The sequence below is a fragment of the Cynocephalus volans genome, chromosome Y, assembly GCF_027409185.1.
Source record: "Cynocephalus volans isolate mCynVol1 chromosome Y, mCynVol1.pri, whole genome shotgun sequence".
NCBI classification, from domain to species: Eukaryota; Metazoa; Chordata; class Mammalia; order Dermoptera; family Cynocephalidae; genus Cynocephalus; species Cynocephalus volans.
In genome coordinates this window covers 7,938,575-7,958,603 of record NC_084479.1, presented here as the reverse complement: position 1 = coordinate 7,958,603, position 20,029 = coordinate 7,938,575, and the positions used below count along the sequence as shown (strand labels likewise).

The 20,029-nt window shown below is 44.5% G+C and overlaps 1 pseudogene; it reads right to left on the bottom strand.

Annotated features, from left to right (window-relative positions):
• Positions 1-20,029, bottom strand: part of LOC134368971 (small ribosomal subunit protein eS4-like) — a 33,210-nt pseudogene that overhangs the window by 3,892 nt on the left and 9,289 nt on the right.

Genomic DNA, 20,029 nt, shown 5'->3' with positions numbered 1-20,029 from the left:
TTACAGTTTCAGGTCTTACATTTAAGTCTTTAATCCCTTTTGAGTTGTTTCTTGAATAAGGGGTGAATTAAGGGTCCAGTTTCTGTATTCTGCCTGTGCATAGCTAACTTTTCCAATACCATTTATTGAAGAGACTATCTTTTTCCCCATTTCATGTTCTTGGCACCTTTGTCGAAGATCCATTGGCTGTAGATGAGTGGATTTATTTCTGGGCTCTCTATCCTATTCAGTTGGCCAACGTGTCTGTTTTTAAGCCACCACAATGCTGTGTTAATTATCATAGCTTTGTAATATAGTTTGAAGTAAGGTAGTGCGATACCTCTAGCTTTGTTGTTTTCACTCAAGATTGCTCCGGCTATTCAAGGTCTTCTGTGTTTCCACACAAGTTTTAGGATGTTTATTCTCTCCTGTGAACAAATAATTTGGAATTTTGATAGGGATTGCATGAATCTGTAAATACTTCGAATACTGTGGACATTTAAAAAACATTGATTCTTCCAGTTTAGGAACATGAGATACGTTTACATTTGTTTGTCATCTTCAATTTCTTTCATCAATGTTTTACAGTTTTCATTATAGAGATCTTTCATCTTCCTGGTTAGATTTACTCCTAAGTATTTTGGGGTTTTGATGCTTTTGTAAATGAGTTTGTTTTCTTGGTTTCTTTTTCAGATAGTTTGTTGTTAGTGTATTGAAGTGCTACTGATTTTTGTATGCTGATTTTGTAACTGCAAGTTTATCAGCTCTGTATATTTTTTGCTGGTGTCTTCAGAGTGTGTGGCCCTACTGACATGATGATTTTAGATTTCTCACCTCCAGAAGTGTGAGACAATAAATTTCTGCCTTGTAAGCCACCCATTTTGTGGTGCTTTGTTTTGGCAGCCCTAACCAACTAACACGAAGGGGAAACATGTGCCCACCCATTTTTATTGAGGAAAACTGTCAACTCACTGTTGACTTGGATGCAGCCTTGGCCAACTGTTCTTCATTCTGCTGACATTCAGTCCAAATGTCACCACCCAGAGGCCTTCAGGATGGCCTATGTAAAGAGGCCCTTGAGCCCTCTATCCCAGCTCTGTTTTATTTTTTCACGGGCTTGTCACTGACACAACCTTGCTTACGACTGTTGACTTTTTAAAAGTTACTTTTGCCTATTTCCCGTACCACAGCTTCAGCTTCAAGAAGCCAGTGTTCCTGACTGTCCTGTTCAGTACTTGCCACACAGTAGGTGCTCAGAACAAATTTGTTGCAAGAACAAATAAATGATAAAGTTTAGCTTTTAAGTATAAATTTCTGTGTGTAGTTGAGTTGTACTTCTGAACACTACCGATTCCCTTATACAAGGGTTAACTCCAGGTGTCAACTTGATTAGATTAAGAAAGGCCAAGAAGCCTGGTCAAGCTACCTTTTTGGGTGTGTCCATGAGGCTATTTCCAGAAGAGGTTAGCATGAGAGCCTGAGAGGATTGAGTGGGAAAGATCCGCCCTCAGTATGAGTGGGAAACATCCAGTCCACTGGGGTCCAAGAGAGAACAAAAAATGGAGAAAAAGGGCAAATCTCTCTCTCTGTCTGCTGGAGCTGGGATCCATTCTTCTCTCCCATCCTTGGACATCAGAGCTCAAGACCTTCGGCCTCTTGGTTCCAGGACGTACACCCAGGACATGATGGGCTTCCTTGGTTTTGAGGCCTTTGGACCTGGACTGAGCCTCGCTACCAGCATCCAGTCTGCAGATAGCCTCTCGTGGGAGTTCTCTTCACAATCATGGGAGTTAATTCCCCTAACAAATCCTTGCTCATATATTTATAACATATCCTGTTGATTCTACCTTTCTGCAGAACCCTGGCTAATATGCCTTATTTCCTACCTTCCTCCCTTTTCTTTTTTCTCTTCCTCTCTCTTTTAGGGCTGGGATAAAGTATTTGGACTGGCCGCATGAACATACACGTGGACCCAAGTTGTTCTTGCTCTGTAGTGGATGAGTGTGGTTTGTGCTGGTTTGTCGCTGAGCTGTGGATGGTCAGTTTTCAGTCCTTTTTTTTTTTTTTGAAGAAACTTTATTTTAATGTTCCTTATCAAATCCAGATTTAATGTTTTTCCTTTAATACTTTTTATTTTTCATTATAATTAATGTACATAGAAAGGTAATACGATGAATTCTTCTGCTAAGCCCATATAGTTACCCCATTTTAATCCCAATGTGCAAATAATTGTATTATTTTCTTTGTGTTTCATAATGTGTAAAAAGATGGGTAAGTAAAATACAAGGAGGTTCTACTATGTGCCAGGCTCTTGATCCACATTTCCTGACTTCTCACAATATAGAAAGACAAGAAGGTGAGTAAATTGCCCAGGATGGAGCCTCTGACTCTACGCAGTTGGCTTTCAATAAACTCTTGCCAAAGGATGGAATGGCCTATATCCATCATTCACACTTTAGTGTGACTTTATTTCTACAGCATTATTTCAACCCTACTCTAAAATGGAAGGCACTAGTTACCGTCAAGATGGCAGAATAGATGGTCCTCGGTGTCATTTTCTCCCACAAATCAACAAATTTACAACTATAAAAATGTAACATCAGCCAAGCTGGGGCCACAGAAGCTTAGGGGAAGAGGAGAGACCTATGGAGTTCATGAAGGTGGGAGAAACCATGATAGAGAAACTAAAAACTGCTCTGAGTGTTTTAAGCTGCAGCCACTTTAAGACTGGAGCTGCTGAGCACATGGAGCAGGAGCCAGCAGAAGCCACAGCTGTGCCCTTCTGATGGAATTACTTGGAGGCGGAAGGGAAGAAGAGGACTTTGGTGGCCCCCAGGACAGCAAGTTTACTAATAGGGTTCCTGTGGACCCATGCAGGAGTGAGGAGCCAGAACAGCTGAAAAAAGGAGCCATCCAGAGGCCGCAGAGTCATCACAAGGGAACAGGGCAGGGCACATCCCATGGGAAGTGTTTGCAGCATGGGCGGTGGAGGAGACAGGCCCACTGGGGGAACACTGGGACACAGCAAGGACAGCCAATCCACCCCCCAATCAGTGCAGAACCAGAGGAGACTGGTCAGGAATGCAGAATTGCATGGGGTGCAGTTTGATGAAAAAACTCAGGCCCAGATCAGAGTACCTACAACCCAGGTGCATCAGGTCTCTGGAGAGCTGGAAGTACCTATAAGGTCAGCCATTAAGACCTGAGCTGCACAAAAAGCTTTCCCTAGGGAAAACAGCAAGAAGACAGCAATTAAGCTCAACCACAGAGCTCAAGTGCTGGTTCTCAAAGGAAGTTCCCCTGTTTAAGAAGTAAGCAAAGGACAAAAAATTAGTTCCAGCTCAGGCACACCACCAGCACCTTGGGACCCACCAGGGGACATGAGGCATGAAAACAGACACCAGACCCCACTCCCACATCTAGGCACACCACACAAGTACCTTGGGGCCTGCCTAGGGACCCAAGGTATGGAAAAGGGCACCAGACCCCGTCCCACAACCAGGCACACCTTGCCAGCACCTTGGGGCCTGCCCAGGGAACTAACACATGAAGAAGTGGACCAGACCTATTTCCCACAACCAGGCACATGGCACCAGCACCTCAGAGCCCACCCAGGGACCAGAGGTATGGAACCGGGGACCAGAACCCCCTCCCACAACTTGGCAAACTGCACCAGTGCCTCTGTGCCTGTCTGGGAACTGAGGCACGGAGAAGTGGACTGGACCCCCCCTCCCACAACCAGGCACAGCACACCAGTGCCTCAGGGCCTGCTCAGGGACCCAAGGTATGGAGATGGGAACAGACCACCCTCCCACAACCAGGCACACCATGACAGCACCGCAAGACCTGCCCAGGGACCCGAGGCATAGAGAAGGGGACTGGACACCTCCCCCCACAACCAGGCATACTGCACCAGTGCCTCGGTGTCTGCCCAGGGACCAAGGCACGGATCTGGGGACCAGACACTCCCCACAACCAGGCACACCACCAATGCCAAGGAGCATGCCAAAGATATCACTTCCACATGGGTGGCCCACCACAGCCACCACTATAACCATGGCTGCCATGAAAGCAGCTAGACGCCACAACCACCATGCAGATAGTCCACCAGCCACTGGAGTGCATTGACACAAGGAAAGTCACCAGCAGAGACCAAAGAAAAGAATAGGATGTCTCTCTCCACAAAGCTCATTCCAGAGTGACAGAAGAAGCATCTGCTTTATGATAATAATGGGGGACCTGATCACACCTCTCAGCATTGGACAGATCATCTAGGCAACAAATCAACAGAGTAACCATTAGTCTTTCAGACGATGAGAAGAAATCTAGGGTTATCAGAGGGGGGAGGGGGAGGGAGGGGACAAGGAGAGATTGGACAACGGGCATAAAGAATAAGTACGATTTGTCCCAATATATATGCTGGTAATATTGATTTGATCAACATATCTCAATGTTGAACCCCCAAAATATGTCTCGTCAATTTTGATCCAATAAAAAATTTTAAAAATAAAATAAAATAAAATGAAAGGCAAGTGTTTCTTTTAAGCTGCACCAGAAGAGATGCCTATGAGGCTGGCTGGTTTCAGCCATATGTGTTTCGACCTAGGGCAGCAGAATACCCTGGCCTAATTCACCACTGAAAACACAGAAGCCTTAGGCCAAGGAATCCACCTGCCTTGGGTGTCGTGACTTCACTTGAGGCAGGAAGTGAGCCAGGGGCTTTCTGGGATGCTCACGGCTTTGCAGACAGTGGTTCCCCCAGAGCTTTTCAGAGAGTGGTCCCTCCCTTGCTTTATCTTGCCCTCTTCTGGAATGTGTGGGAGATATTGCTAGCCCCAATTCTCATACAAGTCATCTGGGTACTCAGGAGCCTGTGAAGGCCAGAGGAGGAGCCCTCGCTCCTCTGAAACTGTCCCTGAGCAAGAAGGGGGCTTTAGCTAGTCAGACCTAGGCCTGAGTGTGGCCACACCAATCATTCACCTCTCTGAGCTAAACTGGGTGTGCACACCATCCAGGGCTGTGGTGGGGACAGAAGGGATGCGGGCATGAGAGGATGTCATGGTATCCAGTACATCCTGAGTCTTACCTCGTGTCCCTTCCCTCACTCTCCGTGAACCCTCAGCCCAGACTGAGCCACGGTCCAGACCTCCATCCCCGGGAAAGTTTTCACAGCTGAGTCAGGGCACCCAATGACCAACCTGACTGTGAAGCAGTAAGAAAGCAGCCAGCTATGCTGGGGGCAATACCTGTCATGTCTGAAGTCTTTCCACCTTTGCCAGATGCTCCTCACCTGACCCTCCCTCGCAGAGGTAGCCAGAAGCAAGAGGGCTCACCCAGCGTCTCCTAAGCTGTCCCGCATAGCTTCCAGCCAGTTCTGCTCTGCCACCACTCCTGGTACACACATTAAGTAGGGGGAACGAGACCTTCACACAAGGTTGAACACAAAGGCCCCAGGCCTCAGGAAGGCTCCAGTGTGGGAGAGCTCAGGAACCCCATACCAGGGACCATGGAAAGCCAGGTCCTGGGGCTGTGTAGGCCCAGAAGCAAAGACCAGGATCAGTGTGTGGATGTATCTATGCAGTTCAAGACATCAGAAAGAACAAAGGAATGGTAATTTGTGAGAACCCTGACTTCCTACCTCTGAACCCCCAGGCAAACCTAAAAGGCATTCAGAAACATAACTTAGTCGTGGGTTGATAATGTGTCTGTGCTCTCCACGTAATTGAAATGCAGGGAAGACTGGACTCAAAATGACAGGCAGTGGGTAGAGAATGCTACTGAGAAAATACTTCAGATAAACATTTCTGGGATAAAATCCTCCGACAGAGGGGTGACAGCGGGAACCGGACAGGGAAGGGATTTACGTGATAGTTGATGTATTCGACGGCTGATCAAGTATTTTTACTCCAGTGTGACTTATAATTCACCCACTTCCAAAAAGCACTCTAAGGCCAGCTCTATCATTTACTTTCTGAGTGGCCTTGAGGAAGTGACTTCACCTTCCTGACCATTAGATCCTCAGCAATAAAATGGAGATAGTAATAGCAATTTCCCCTAGGGTGATTAAGAGGAACAGTGAACCATTGTATATAAAGCATCAGGCACATATGAAGATCATGGAAAGATTTGTATTATCTTTCAATTTTATTTTTCCTCGAACTTTTTAAAGTACCCTCATAGTAGGTGCTAAGTAAATATTAGTTCTCTCCCCTTCCTCTTCTCCCTCTCACGGAGGGAAGATGAGAGATCCTGTAGTCCAATACTCCATACAGTGTAGGGGCCCCTCCTCCAACTTGCCAGCCACAGTCATGCTGTGCCTGTTTGGTCATCTCCAGATGCAGAGATCTCACTACATTAGGGAAATCCATCCCCCTATGGCCAGCTGTCACTGTTATAAAGTGATGCTGAGTTGAAACCTATCTCTCTGAAATTCCATGCTACTGTCCTCTAGAGTCACAAAGGACAAATCTTGCCCGTAATTTCAAAACTTTTAATTCAGGACATCCTATAGGCTTATCAATATGGTGAGTAGGCTTTTACAGGGGCAGATCTTGAACTGCTTGGTACACTTGTGTTAATTAGTGATTTGTATGATGGAGTCAATGGATTCACTCACTAAGCTCAGTATGTGAAGAGAGCTCTGCTAAAGACAAGGCTGGCAAGATGGACAGAAGCTGGATTATGGAGGCTCAGGGCGGCCAGGCTAAAATGTTTAGGCTTTATTCTTTAGGTGGTGGGAAGCTTCTGGCTACTTCAAAGCCACAGAGTGAAATGATCAAATTTGTCTTTCATAAGGATCACACCAACAGGAGTGTGAAGAATACATTGGGTGTGGTGAGACAGGAGTCAAGGAAATCAATTAGATCGTAGAGAAGAGGAAATAAACAGGAGAGATGCCAAGAAAGCAGAAAAAACAGGATTTGGTTAGCAGTTTCATGTGACGGATAAAAAAGAGGGAGGTACCTAAGATGATTCCCAAGACCCTGGCAGCTCAATAAACAGGGTTAACACTTACTTGGAAAGGTAATACTGGATGCAGATCAGGCTTACTAAGAAAGAATGAGTCCAATTTGGAGCACACTACGTTTGAAGTATTTCTGGGACATCCTGTAAGCAGTTAAATATGCCTCATGAAATCTCAGGAGCAAGATCTGAACTTTAGAGTGGGAGGCAACCACTAATAGCTTATAGTCAAAATTATAGGAATGGTCAAAGTCACTCAGGGTGAAAGAGGAAAGAAGAGGACCAGGACAAAACTTTAAGAAACAGCAACATCTGAGGGCAGGAAAAACAAAAGAAATCCACCAAGGACAGTCAGACAGAGGGAGAAAGATACAGGAGATAGCAGTAATACAGAAGCCAAAGGAGAAAACCAAGAAGAGACGAATGGTCAGCAGTATCCAGTGATGAACAGTGAGGACTTCAGGCAAACACTGAAAGAGGCCCATCGGATGTAGCAATCTAGAGGAGATCTTGGTGGGAAAGTGTCTACAGGGTGATGGTGGTGAAAACCAGTGTTGCATGCATGTAAGGGAAAGGAGGAAAAGAGAAAATGGAGATAGCAAAAGCAAACTATGCTCAAAGAGCTTAGAAGGAATAGAGAGAAAGGTAGGTAGAATGGGTCAAGGGTATTTTATTTTAAATATCTGGTAAAACTGAGTATGACTTCCTGGGGGGTGGCAGTGAGCAGCCTTGGCTAACATTTCTGCTAAACAAGCTCACATACTTGTTTATGGCTGAAACTTCGTGACCAACAGACCACAGCCACAGCAAAGTTAAGTGTAATGAGATAATTTGGGGCAACAGAGGACAGGAACTTGGCTTGATGCCCAAACCATGCTAGTTTGCAGGAAAACGAACACTTAATTTTCAGGCTACTGCCTCCACACAATGGGTCTCTATGGTCCCTAGAAAATATAGTCATGCCTCCTCAGGAGCACTCAAGTCTGGGGGAAGGAAGGAAGCAGGAAAATACTCCCACATTAGGTGACAGGCAGCTGCCCCAGCACTTTGCCACAAGCCATGCCATGAAGGTAAAAACAAGCTTGGGTGAGCAGCTTCTGTCCCAAGTATTCAGAACGACCATCTTCACATTTATTCCCTTGATCCATCCCCTACTCTTGTCCACCAGCAATATTCTCCCTGGCTCCAGCAGATGCCTCCCACCCTCCTCATTTATTTTATTTTATTTTATTTTATTTTTTACCCATTCAAACTCCATTTTTTAGTTCGTCTCTTTGCTGCATCGCCAATTCTGAAACACATTCTTAAGGTCAGCAACCAAACCAACTCCAGATAAGGGACAGACTCCCTGGCCAGCTGCCTCTGCAGATCACACCAGCCAGACCAGGCACAGCCCCCAACAGGAGAACTTAAGGGTGTGTATTACCTTAGCCGCCCCTCCATCCTTGTGTCCTCTACAGTTCAACACAATTCCTTGTACATAGCAAGTCCGTGGTCATTATTTATTGAATTGAGATGGACTTAGTGGTCCTCTCCTTTACTATGTTTTTCTCCAATTCCCCAAGGCAGAAGTGATTTTCACTGTCCTGGGATTCCCAGAGTACCCATCTCATGAGTAAGCACAATCACATCTCCAGTGGTGTAGACTCCCTCCCAACAATGTGGCATGCTTTGCCCATCACTCTCCAACAACTGAATCTCATGTAGGTGCCTGGCAATACCCACCTAGTAACTAACTAGATGGGTAACTAGCTGGATTTAAGTCCAGCCCATCTGGTCCCAAAGCTTCTGCTCTTTGAAACTTAGAAACTGCTGTCTTCACTCACCATTGTGAGTGCTACAGGAGGACCTTTGCTCTGCCTCCAAAGGTCTCCCCCACTCAACAAGCACTGTGCCCTGTCCCATGCAACCTTTGGGACCATAGTCATCAAGAGACCCCACTGAATTTACTAGGGCTGGGAGGTGGGGTGAGACCAGAGAGGCTGACCTGGCACGTATCACCCTGAGAATGAGTGCCTCCTTAATTTGGCATCCTACCAGTCTCAGTCACCTCTTCCTAGTCCCAGCTCTGGATTCCCTTAAGGATCTCCTTAAAAAGTACTATTCAAGGATGTATAAAATTATCTCATTTTTATAAACTTATTTCAACCTTGCACCAGTCCTGTGTATGTGCATAGAGAGATTCTTGAATGGTATTTATATTGAGGATGGTTATTTCTGGATTAAGCGGTTGAGGTGTAGCCTGGCTTACGTTCCCTGAGACAAGGGCAATGATCAGATCGTTTATTTGGGAAGTGATTTCTAGAGACCAAGGAAAATGAAATGTCAAGGAGGGAAAGTTAATGTAAAGATGCTATCTATTTGGGCATTACCATAAGCAATTGGTAGTGTATCTGGCCACATTCTCCTCAGGAAATATGCAGAGGTATCTCAGCATTATCCCCCTCTGCTGGGGATCAACATGGAGAAGTATTTACCTGCTGGCTCTCATCCCCATTGGTTGAGGGTTGCCGCATTCCAAGGTGGCACACATGTGAATGTCAAGGAGGCTCCACTGACATCCCATGCCATGGTGTCGGGTGTACACGGCTTGAGCCAAGATGTTGCCAATGGAGGGAGGTCAAAGTCTGTGCAAAACCGTCTGCCACAGCCATCTGGAATAAGGGCTGAGACAGAGAGACTATGAAGTGTCCAGCATGGAGTGATTTTTTTCACTTTCTTATATCAAACTTTTTAATTTGCCGGAACGGTTTATAACAGGCATGTGTTATATTTATAAAGATAAACGGTCAGGATTCCTTTTTCAAAATAAATATGTATTTGCAATGGAGGGGTTCTCTGCTTGGCACTCCACAATCCTCATCTCAGTCATTTCTACATTGTAAATGACCCACAGAGCAATTGTGTGACAGGCCTGAGGACATGGGCCCCAGTCTTCTAGGTGGTGGAAAGACCGTCTGTGGACTTCCATGGGATACAACTTTGATTCTTGGTTCCTTGTATATTAGTCCTCTTCCCCCCACACACATACTCAGGGACAATTCCTGTGGCATTAAATAAAACTTAAATCCGTCCACAATTCCTCAATTTATATTTCCACCCAGACTTCTCCTCAGAGATCGAGATTCTGTGTATGCAACTGCTTGCCTGACTCTTTCACTTGACATACGAAAGGCATCTCAAAATTAATATGTTCAATAATAAACTCCTAAGTTTCTTCACAGAACTGTTCCCTCTCTTGATCAACTCCATTATTACGGCTGAATTGTGTTTCTCCAGAACTCATATGTAGAAGTCCTAACTCCTGGGCCGGTGGGATCAGGAGGACCTGAAAGCGGCAACAAAGTAGTGATGGAGCCTCCATCTTGTTAACTCCACTCCCCTTCCCTCTCCCCCACCCCTTCCCTGGAAGGTGGGGACTGGAAACTGAACCCTGCTCAATTCCTTACCATATATGGGCAAAAATCTCACCAACAGCCCTCCTCTATAAATACCCGCTTGTGGCCACCCTGAGCGCAGGACTTCCCTGGCCTCACTCCCTTGCGGGCTGTGGAAACTCGCCTGGGAGTGCCCCCATTAAAGCCTACCCTAAATTTATTGCCTGCCTCCTGGTTTTCTTTGCTCTGGCTTGAGACTAAAACCTTCAAGATTCAAACCTAACACTAACCTCTAGAACTTCAGAGTGTGGCCTTATTTGGAGAAAGAGTCTTTAAAGAATTAGGTTGAAGTGAGGGCATTAGGCTGGGCCTCAATCCAACATGACTGGTATGCTCATGAGAAGAGGACATTTGAACACTGACACACACAGAAGGAAGACAATGTGAAGACACAGGGAGAAGCCAGCCCTCTCCAAGGCGAGGACAGAGGTATGGAACAGATGCTTCCATTCTGACCCTTAGAAGACACCAACCCTGCCAACACCTTGATCTCAGACTTCTGCTCTCCAGAACTGTGAGAAAATTAATTTCTATTGTTTAAGCCATCCAGTTTGTGGTACTCTGCTAAAGCAGCCCTCACAAACTAATGTACCATGTAAACAATTGGTACCACCTCACCAACCTCTAGTACCTAAAAGCCAGAAATCTCAAAGTCAATCCTGAGACACCGTGTTCATTCCCACATTCAATCCATAACCAAGTCTGTGTCTCAGCTTATAAAGGACATCTTAATCTGTCCACCTTTTTCTACCTCCACTGCCACCACCTGTTCCAAGTGACACATCTATTAACAGGTACCTCCTGAGCTGTCTGCTAACCAGGTCTGAATCCTGTCAGTCCCCTCCAGCACACTGGGTATGAACTTGCAAGTGGAAACTTGTCATTGCCTAACACTGGCTAAACAGGATGGGGTCGTTAGGGGTAAGTGGTAAAGAGGCAGGGGTCATAACTCCTGACAGGTCCTTCCTGAGCCAGCTGCTAAGTTGGCCTCTGACTTCTGCCCTATTCAGGTTTATCCTGACCCTCTGTACCTGTGCCAACCTTTGAGCTTGACCTCACAGTGCAGACTTCAGACTCAAGGCCTTCTAGGCCTGTGTATCCAGCTTGGTTCTTCCTTGCCTATCTGCACACCTGGGTGTCCCCTACTGCCCTGGTTCCACTTAGACTCTCAGCCCTTGAAGGTGTCAGGCTCCCCTGCTACCAGCCTTTCAGTTCAGGGATTCTGAACCTGAGCCTCCCCACTCAGGCTACTCCTGACATGCAGCTCCTTGGCCTATGCCAGGTATACCATTTGCTTTGATGGCTCCCCAGCACCTACAGGAGAAAGTCCTATCCCCCTCCCCTGCAACATGTTACACAGCTGCCTGACCCCACTTAGCTCTCCAGACTTGTCTTTTACTACCCCCTTCTCCTGAGCACTCCAGCAAGCTCCTTGTCTCTCAAATAGGTCAATCCATTTTACACCTCCATGTTTTGCTTCTGTGCCTCAAATGCTTTCCCCCCACTTTTACTCCTGGTTAGTCCAACTTCTTCTTTGAGACTCTGATTGGATGACCACTTGCCTCCACAATCCATTTCTCACCCTTCCATACTCTTCAACTCTAGATGCCCCTTTCTCTTGCTCCTGTATTTCCTTCTCTCCCTGCATTTCACCCATTATATATTATTTCTTATTTTTCCATCTTCAGCACTGAACCTTGAGCTCTTTGAGGGCATAGACCACATTGTACTGACCTCTGTGCCCTCAGGCTTTGCATAATTGCTCACACACAGCAGGTGTCAAATAAGTGTTTGTTCAGCCAAATTGGCCTGAGTCCCAGCCCCACTTCACCCAGTGGGTCCCGGACACCAGCCCACAGCACAGCTATGGCTAAAAGCCATGTTTCACCCTCCCCCACAGCAGGGAATCTGGCTGCTGCATTTTCTGAACTGAGTCACATGGTAGAAGCTCCACAGGTAGTGGAGTCTTGATGGCTTTTTAAAGTTTCTCAAGGAAAAGAAAATCGTGAAATGCCCCACTGGGGCCCTGAATCAATCTCTCTGAGTCCAGACTTGCGCTCAAAGCCACCTGCTTGGGCTGGGAGATAACCGGGCCCCATGCTGAGCTGCCACCTGCGGACTCAGAAAAGTAACAAACTGACAACATTCAGGAAGAAGATTCCTCATTTCCAATAGTATCATCTATACAGTGTGGCATAAAGCACCTCCTGCCTTATTAACGTCTTCTACATTTTTTAGTGCTTAATCCAAGGTGAAAGGGAGGCGGTGGAGAGGGTAGGGCTGTATCGGAGTCCTTTAGGAACCAGGAAAATGCCGTGGCCGAGAGGAATTGTAGACCTAGAGATAGCATTTTTTGGATGAAATGTATAATGTTCACTCTTTTTCAAAAAAAAAAATATGTTTAACACAGCCCAGATGACATCATATCAGGAAAGACAGAGCAGAAGGAAAGAAGAAAAATACCGAGCATAAGAAGAAATTAGTACAGACAGGAGCTTCCTAAAATGTATTCCACACTGCACACTCTGAAGACCAGAAAGAAAAATCTTCATCAAAAAAGGTGTCTCCCCTTACTACAGTTAAATACCAGCTGAACTCATTGAGGCTTTTAAACTATCGGCTGCATTTCAAACACTAAAACCAAAACTTGAAGGAAAATAACATTTAGCTAGTTTTATCAGGCTCACTTTCAAAGGATACTTGTTATGTCGGGGAGTTTCTTATCATAGTCACCAAGTCTAGTGTAATTCACCCACACAGAACCCCTCCGAGTACCCATTAAACCTTCCTCATTGCCCAGGACTTCTGGTTCTTGTGTTCCCCACTCCCTGAAGACATAAACAGTCCTACGTGCCAGTGAATCATACTATTCTAGAGATTAAGTCATACCCATTAGTATTCTCATGCTTGCAAATAACTGAAGCCCACTCAATCTAGCTTAACCAGACAAAGGGGGGAGAGATTTACTGATTTTACTGCCACTGAACTGTCTTGCAGAATCCAAGAGGAAGATTGCAGCCTTTCTCAAGAAAGAAATGGAAAGTGGAACTAGAAAGCCATCATGATTTTGAGTCCATTTGTTTTCTCTGATTCTCTCTGCACATCTGCTTCACTGTCCTGTCTCTGCAGACTGGCATTTCCTGATCCTCAGCTCATGGGACAAACTGCATAACCCTCAGTTCCTGAGTCACCATGTTTCAGCTACACAAGGGAACTAAATAACTGGTTATCCCTCAAGTTTAATTCCAAATTCCTGGAGGAGGGAATGACTGTCCCATCTTGGGCAAGGTACCATCTCTGTCCCAATCAGCTGTGGCTAAGGGGATACAAGCTGCAGTGTAAACAGGGTTTCTCTGGGCTTATCCAGAGCACCTGGGAACAACAGTTCCCATAGGGGTAAGTGATTGCTTGCTGTCCAGCGTCCTGAACCAACACTACAGAGCACTACTGTGTTTCTCCTAACCTTAGCACAGTGTTGAATCCTGTCCAATCTCTCCCAGGAAATCAGAACCAAGTGAGGAAGGAAAAGGCATTAGGAGAAAGGGATAAAAGTCGTAGAGATAAATAGATAGAGAAGAAGTATGGCATCTAGAGATTGCCAAGGAATTGTTTATCAGATTTTAAAATCCATGTTATATCACCTCTTATCTCTCTGAAAATGCCTCATATACTATTATCTCTTATCTCTATGAGGACATTTAATTATAGGCATTGTTTGTTTGTGTTTTGTATTTTTCTTCTCCCTTTCTCATTTATGTTTTTTTCAGAATTCTTTTTCTTGTTTACTTGTTTTGGTCACTATCTCTCCTATGGGAGACTCTTTAAATGCATGATGATATCTGTTCTCTATCTGAAAGTGAAGTCTTAGGAGCCCTGTGTGCCTGCATGGGGCTTGTTGCCTGGTGGGCTTTAAAGTATGAAAGCAGCTGATGATCACCAGCCCTTTGTGTGAGGGCTTCCAAATATCAACGTCTAAAGGTCTGTTCTCTCTAGTATTCTTTGTCCTCGAGGACTTATACCTTTTTTATTCCTTCCATTATTCCAGTGAGAGTTGAGTAGGGGAAAGAAATACATGACTGGATTCAATGTTCCACCTTGAGCTGGACATCCTCTATTACATTTCTGACAATTAATGTTCTTTCTGGGAAATTAGAAGCTTGGGAGCCTTCTACAGCCCCCCCCCCACCCACCGCCAATACTGTGTTTATGCTTGCTGGTGAATCAACCATCAGAAGCCAGGAATATCCCTGATCTTTTCTTACTTTGCTTCTGCAGCTATGTTACTGGATAGGACCTACTCGGGGTTCTTACTGGTTTCTCTGATTCCTTGACATTACAACTGATGACAGAAATAAAAAGTTATGATGAGACTGGGGCTACTACGAACAAGCACAAGCCAACAAAACTGGAGAACCTAAAAGAGACAAATTCGTGGAAAACACACAATGTGCCAAGACTAAATCATCAAGAAGTAAAATAACCAAACAGACCTGTAACTAGACATCTGAATCCATCTGAAACAGTCATCAAAAACCTACCAGGACCTGGTGATGGTGTTACTGGAGAACACCTAAAGAATAATTAGCACCAAGCCTCCTGAAACTCTTCCAAAAAACTCAAAGAGGAAGGTACTCTTCGAGGCTCATTCTAAGAGGCCGGTGTTAACCCGCTATCAAAGCCCAAGAAATGAAAACCACAGGCCAATATTCCTGATGAACGCAGAGGCAGAAACACAACACAAAACACCAGCAAAGAGAATTCAGCACATTGAAAGGATTATACACCATGTTCAAGAGGGATTTTTTTCTGGAATGCAAGAAATAATGGAACATATGGAAATCAGTCAGTGTCATATGAGACATTATCAGAATGGAGAAAACCCACAAGATCATTGTGATTGATGCAGAAAAAGCACTTGACAAGATTCAATACCCATTCCTGATAAAAACACGCAACAAACTAGGTATAGGAGGAAACTGCCTCAACAGAATAAAGGCTATGTATGAAAACTCCACAGCTAATGGCACACTTAAGTGTGAAAGACTGAAGGACTTTCTTCGAAGATCAGGAACACTGGGCAAGGATGCCCACCTTCACCACCTTCTTTCCATGGTGGGACTAGAAGTCCTAGCCAGAGCAATTAGACAAGAAAAAAGGCACCTGGATTGGAAAGCAAGAAGCAAAATTATCTGTTCTCAGATGACATGATCTTATACACAGAAAACCCTAAAAATCCCACACAAAAAAAAGGAATAATGAACAAATTCAGCAAAGTGGCAGTATACAAAATCAACATGCAAAAATCTGTTGCACTTCCATATGCTAACAATGAACAATGAACATAGAAAGGTAATTAAGAAATCAATTGTACTTACAATAGCATCAAAAAGAATGAAATCCTCGGGAATAAAAACCCCACCAAGGAGGTGAAAGACTTATACAGTACACTGAACACTACAAACATTGCTGAAAGAAATATAAAAAGACAAATTGATGGAAGGACATCCGGTGTTCAGATATCAAAGATTTAAGATGTTAACACGTCCAAATTACCCAAAGCAACCTACAGATTCAATGTAATCCCTATCAAAATCCCAGGGCCGAGCCCGTGGCGCACTCGGTAGAGTGCTGCGCTGGGAGAGCCGCGACGCTCCCGCCGCGGGTGCGGATCCTATATAGGAATGACCGGTGCACTCGCTGGCTGAGTGCCAGTCACGGAAAAAAAAAAAAAAATCCCAATGGGAATTTGTGCAGAAATGGAAGAGTTCTTCCTAAAATTCAAATGGAATCTCAAGGGACCCCTGCCTCCCCAGCATAAGCAATTTTGAAAAGTAACAACAAAATCAGAGGACTCACACTTCCTGGCTTCAAAACGTACTACAAAAATGACAGTCATCAAACAGTGTGGTACTGGCAAAAAGACAGACAAATAGACCAATGGAATAGAACAGAGAGCCCAGAGACAACCCAAGAGTATATGGTGAAATGATCTTCAGTTTTCAGGATGCCCAGACCTCTCAGTGGGGGAACAGACAGTCTCTTCAACAGTGTTGGGAAAAGTACGCATCCACACATAAAAAGAATGAACGTCGACACCTACCTTACATCAGACACAAAATTCAACTCAAAACGGATTAAAGATTTAAGGGTAAGGCCTGAAACTGTAAAGCCCCCCCAGATGAAAACATAGGGCAAAAGCTTCATGACATTACATTTGGTAATGAATTCCTCAATATGACACCAAAGGCACAGGAAACGACAAAGGCAAAAATGGACAAGTGGGGCTACATCTAACTCAAAAATGCCTGCACGTCAAAGGAAACAATCAATCAGGGTGAAAAGGCAACTCAAGGAATGGGAGAAAATATGTGCAAATACCACATCTGATAAGGAATGGGTTAATATCCAGAATATCTAAACCACCCCTACAACTTCAACAACACCAAAAAACAAATACTGTCACCCACTGCAAAATGACCTTTCAGTCAATGCTGGATGGACCTCATATATGACAGCAGTCAGAACAACAGACTATATACCACTCAGCCTACGTATGTAGTAGACAGCACCATCTAGGTTTGTGAAAGTACACACTATGATGTTCACACAGTGGCAAAACTGCCTGACAATGCATTTCTCAGAACGTGTTGCTAAGCAACCTGTGACTGTGACCCAACTAAGAAATGGGCAAAGGCCTTGAAGAAACGCTTCTCCAAAGATGATACTCGAGCACATGAAAGGATGCTCAACATCACTAATCACCAGGCAAATTCAAATCAAAACCAACTCACACCCAACAGGAATGGTCACTATCCAAAAGAAAACAAAAGAAAACCAGAAAACGGCAAAGGGTTGACGAGCACACAGAGAAATCGCGACCCTTGTGGACTGTGGCTGGGAATGAGAAATAGTACAGTGGCTATGGCTCCTCAGGAACTTGAAAACAGCATTACCATGTGATCTAGCAATCCCACTTCTGGGTGTATATCCAAAACAGTCCAAAGCAGGATCTGGAAGACATATCCACATAGCCATGTCCCTAGCAGCATTACCAACAACAGCCAAGGGGTGGAAGCAGGGGTCCACCTGCAGATGAATGGAAAAACAAAATGTGGAATACATGGACAGTGGAGTATTAATCTGCCACATGCCACAGCATGGATGAACCCTGAGGACATTTTACAAAGAAAAATAAGTCAGTCACCAAAAGACAAATACTGTACGATTTCCACTTATATGACAAATTTTGAGAGTATTTTATGTCCACAGTAAGTAAATAAAATAGTGCTAAGAGCTGCACTGTAAGAGAAAGAGACATACATTTAAAATAAACAAAGTAGGATGGAAAGAAATGTGTAATGTTAAATTTTACTTAGCAATCTAATTTAATAAATGAATAATAAAATTTCATTTAATTGGAAATGAGAAGTGTGATTCAATTTTAAAAGTTATTCTCAAAAGAATGCAAAAAAAAAGTTGAGAGAACAGCATAAGCAACCCTCGACCTACCCATTCCTTCAGCTTCAACATTTTTCAACTCCCACCCAACCTTGATTCGTGTCTTTACCTACAGTCCTGCACTGCATCCTTCTGAAACAAATGCCGTATGTCAAGTTGTCTGAACCTGAAATACTGTGGTAATCCTCTCTAAAAGGTTAGTGATTGCCAGGTGTCCTATGTGTCTTCAAATCTATGCTTTTCTTTCTCTTTTTCTCCAAGTTTGTTGATACTTGGACAAGAATACTTCCTGAGCAGTACTGCGAACGGCCACTGGATGGCAGCACATGCTGTCTGGTTATCTCTGTGGTGCCATGTCAAAATCAATCAACAGGTTTAGCTGTAAAAAGCCTGACCCATCTCTCAACATTGATATCTCCTCTCAACATTTTTGCTTAATGGACAGACCTTTAGATTTTGACACTCATGAAGCATTCTTGTCTACAGTTTACAGGTCAACAGAAAATACCAGGAGCACCGGCAGTGCAGGTATAAGGTCCTCGTGGTCAAACCACAACCAGACAACCCGAGGCTGTGAAGCACTGGGTAAGACAACCAGCCAGGGCACTTTATCAACAGCAAGGAGACTCTTAGGTTAAAAGAGGTCCAGAGAGACATCACAACGAAGTATATACTGTGTGAGGACTTTGGCTGGTTCCTGGATCGGGTTGCTGGCAGGGAGACACACACAGAATGAGAGAGACCCAGAGAAGAAACAAACTGTGGACAAGTGTTGAAGGTAGCCAGAAATGAAGTTGCCACTGCTTGTTGTCACTGGCCTATACTTTCAGCTTTTCTGTATTTTTGGAAATTTCTGCTGAAACAAGTTGAGCCAAATATTTTTCCTTCCCTAAGGCACATCAGATTCTAGCAAACACTGGGTGAGAGGCTCTGTCAGAGGAATGTGGGTTGTGGGAAGGAGAAACAAATGCATAGACAAATCTTTTCTTCACCACCTAGTTTAAGGTCATCTCACCGCAAGGAACACATCTAAAATCTGTCACACTCGAAACATGAAGTTCCCCTCTCGGGACAATCTGTAGACACACAGTTTCTATAGCTGGACTATAATAATGGTTTATATTCACCAAAGAGATTGGTTTGATGGATGTAACCCGGTGGGACGTCACACCACTCACGTTGTTCCTTGTGGTGAAACAACAGCTAGACAGTTGGCTCTCATCAGTAAGGCTGCCAGATGGTCTCTGGGATTTGCAGCGGATTGTCTTGGGTTTGCAGAGAGAACCAAATGTGTTTCAGTTCTCTCTAATGAAGATGAGGGTGCACATAACATAGGAGTGACAGAAAGAAAGAAAAGAATGACAAAGAAAGAGAGGGAGGAAAACGGACAGGACAAGGAACAAAAGACTTACCTATGTCAAATTTGATAAAGTCTGTTATCTTGCTAGTCCCTAAATCAATCTGAACTGTGTCATTCATCTTGATGAGAAGATCTGGGTAGCATGAGTCACCAGGTGTGGGTTTCCCTTTGTACCCACAGTAATCTTCCTCACTTTGCACAGCTTGTACCGTAACACACAGCAGGGACAACCAACTTAAAGTGTAAAAAGCACAGCCAGCCAAAGTGGACATCTAACCACTGTTCACTATCCCATCTATTTTCAGCATTTCCTGAGTTAGACAAGGAAGGTCCTGGGAAAAACTACGTTAACCAGCCTCTCAGCTACACTGAATTACTAATTTAGACATCTGGGAAACTTGGCCAAGACAGAACCTTCGTTTCAGAATCTTGTGGTAGCTGCTAGAGGAGTACCTAGCTGAATTAACCTCTGGCCCTTTTCCATGGGTCAAAAGCCTGTTGCTTGATACATCTGAATGACAGCCACAGATGACCCAGACCATCCTTTTGCTTCTCAGAGACGTTATGTCTAATTAATAGTGCACATCTTGCAACTCTGGGAAGGCGGCTTCAGAGAGCCCCAGCAACAACTTTAACTCTACCAGTGCTAAGAACATCATGCTTTTATGACTAGGTTGAGTAAAACAGCTGTCCGCAGCCAGCTAGATGCTTCCTGTGGACAATCGTCCTCTCCCTCAACTTGCTTTTATGTGGCACACCCTGTTATCTACTTCCTATTTCTCCCCTTTAACATGTAACATTCTGGTGCCACTCAAAAAAAAAAAAAAAAAAG